Below are 3,012 nucleotides of genomic sequence, written 5' to 3' on the forward strand. Positions count from 1 at the left end.
GCGTTTATTTGGGGTCGTCCGTAAGTGAATCGGGGCTGAAAGAATGGAACTAGGTTTCCGAATAATTCTTGTTGGCGTACACGAGGTATGGTGAAAAAATTGAGGCGGTCCTTTTTGATGGATATCTTTTCATAACTTATCCCTATGGATTTATGAAATTACATTCGCGTTTATTTGGGGGCGTCCGTAAGTGAATCGGGGCTGAAACGAATGGAACTAGGTTTCCGAATAATTCTCGTAGATAGTAGTACACGAGGTATGGAGCAAAAATTGAGGCGGCCCGTTTATCGATATCTTCTAATAATTTATCCCTATGGATTATGAAATTGCATTCGCGTTTATTTGGGGTCGTCCGTATGTGAATCGGAGCTGAAATGAAGGAAACTGGGTTTCCGAATAATTCTCTAGGCAGTAGTACAGAGGTATGGAGCAAAAATTGAGGCAGCCCGTTTTATGAATATCTTCTAATAATTTATCCCATGGATTTAAGAAATTGCATTCGCGTTTATTTGGGGTTGTCTGTAAGTGTATCGGGGCTGAAATGAATGAAACTGGGTTTCCGTATAATTCTCGTAGGCAGTACACGAGGTATGAAGCAAAAATTGAGGTGCTCGTTTTATTGATATCTTTTCATAATTTATCCCTATGGATTCATGAAATTGCGTTCGCGTTTATTTGGGGACGTTCTTAAGTGAATCGGGGCTGAAACAAATGAAACTAGGTTTCCGAATAATTCTCGTAGGCTGTAATACACGAGATATGGAGCAAAAATTAAGGCGGCCCTATTTATGAATATCTTTTCATAATTTATCCCTATGAATTATGAATATCTTCCAATTCCTCTTTTAACCTGGATTGGAAATATGAGCAGAGAGGGATGTAGGTAGTGGTGAAAATGAGAGAGGAAGTGGAGGTGATGATTCAATTGATTATTTCAGTCGAATTGCTGTTATGTTGTTGTTGATTTTGCAGGTATTGCCGTGTAAGCAAGACCAACTCAGCAAACCGTTACAAATTTTGTCAGGACTGACGGGAGTAAATCAACGCAAATTTTTTGAGAGTACTTTCATTAGCTGACTTAAAACTTTTTTTTACTTAGTAACTCAATTGCAAGTTACTATGTATAAAGTGATGAATTATTCATTTAACCCAATGGTAAGTGGCACACTTTGACTGTGACAACACAGCAACACTTGTATATAAATTTTTAAAAATACAAGAATTACACATTTGTACTTCCAGAAACATAATACAGTATGATTATTTTTTTTAAAACTGCAGGCAGGTCGATACACCTGCTTTCTTAAATTCCAACATATATGGCGAGGTGCAGGAAGAAAAAGTAGGCACACATTCTACCGTCACTGTCACTGGCGAGATAAAGTCACCTGGCACAGGGCCTCAAGCTCCAAATCCTCACGGAGTTGCAACATTTTCCTTTGCTAGAGGTGCAATTTCATCACCTTCAATTCCGGGTTCACTCCCAGCTGCCCCCAAACTTAACAACACTCCTCCCACTTCTTTGCAGGTCCCTGTGCAATGTCAAAAGTTACTTCTATTAACAGCGAGTTATGACTCCAGTTTCATGGATCACTTTATTCAGTAATTTTAGTCAAATGTTTTGCAGAAGTGCATTTTTATGCTAACCTTCCATGATAGATCTTGAGCCATGCAATTCATGATCATCTTGGTTAAAGATGAAGTTCTATAAGTTGTTATTGCTTTTTTCACAGTTGTCACAATTGCCATGACATCTGCGGGATCAACTGTTTCACACTGGAAACAATACAATATATGTAGATTGAGCATCGGTTTACATTAAATTTGGAAACAAAATCATCTGGTTGTTTGACGTAAAAGGAGGTTCTTACTTCAACATTAAAGGCTCCCATCTGAAACCCTGTATAACCTTCTTTGACTGTATCCACTAGCCCACCAGTTGATGCAACTATGGGTACCTGCAGTGGATGGTTAAATGTTACATGATTGCAGTCGATACAAATATAATGTTATGTTGGTGGAGATAATTTCAGGTTTATCTTACTGTTCCATAGCGCATTGCATGCAACTGGATGAGACCACAGGGTTCAAATCTACTAGGAACAATCATAAAATCAGCCCGGCTGTGATCATATGGGCCAACGGAACATTAAACTTTGCCACTCCTCTGGCCTTGTCTGGGTATAATATCTCCAACTGCTCGAGCTGCTCTCCATTTGCTGTTTCCAGTCCCCTGAGTAATGCGATAAAACAACCATCAGTAAAGAACTTCTTACTTGTTTGAATTATAAGCTAATGAGGTTCGGCTCAAATACTTCAAAATGCTTACTAAAACTATTATCTGTACTTCCTCGTCTATGAATCCAGAGATAGCTGTTGCAAGAATATCAGATCCCTTTTTTCTTCTAGTCTCCCAATAAAGCCTATAACAGGGACTTCACTGTCTACTGGCAATCCAACCTCAGCCTGCAGGGCTTCTCGTTTATTTGTGGTCGTCCATAAGTGAATCGGGGCTGAAACGAATGGAACTAGCTTTCCGAATAATTCTCGTAGGCAGTAGTATACGAGGTATGGTGAAAAATTTGAGGTGGCCCATTTTATGGATATTTTTCATAATTTATCCCTATATTATTGAATTGCATTCGCGTTTATTTGGGGTCGTCCGTAAGTGAATCGGGGCTGAAACGAATGGAAGTGGTTTCCGAATAATTCTCGTAGGCAGTAGTACAAGGTATGGAGCAAAAAATTGAGGCGGCCCATTTTTATGGATATATTTTCATAATTTATCCCTATGTATTTATGAAATTACATTAGCGTTTATTTGGGGTCGTCCGTAAATGAATCGGGCTGAAACGAATGGAACTGGGGTTTCCGAATAATTCTAGTAGGAGTAGTAGTCACGAGATATGGAGCAAAATTGAGGCGGCCAGTTTTATAGATATCTTCTAATAATTTATCCCTGGATTTTATGAATTGCATTCGCGTTTATTTGGGGTTGTCCGTAGTGAATCG

The 3,012-nt window shown here is 39.0% G+C and overlaps 1 pseudogene; it reads right to left on the bottom strand.

Annotated features, from left to right (window-relative positions):
- Positions 1-1,174: 1,174 nt before the first annotated feature.
- LOC141703793 (granule-bound starch synthase 1, chloroplastic/amyloplastic-like) lies at positions 1,175-2,513 on the bottom strand (annotated as a pseudogene).
- Positions 2,514-3,012: the final 499 nt, after the last annotated feature.

The sequence above is a fragment of the Apium graveolens genome, unplaced genomic scaffold, assembly GCF_009905375.1.
Source record: "Apium graveolens cultivar Ventura unplaced genomic scaffold, ASM990537v1 ctg7103, whole genome shotgun sequence".
NCBI lineage: Eukaryota > Viridiplantae > Streptophyta > Magnoliopsida > Apiales > Apiaceae > Apium > Apium graveolens.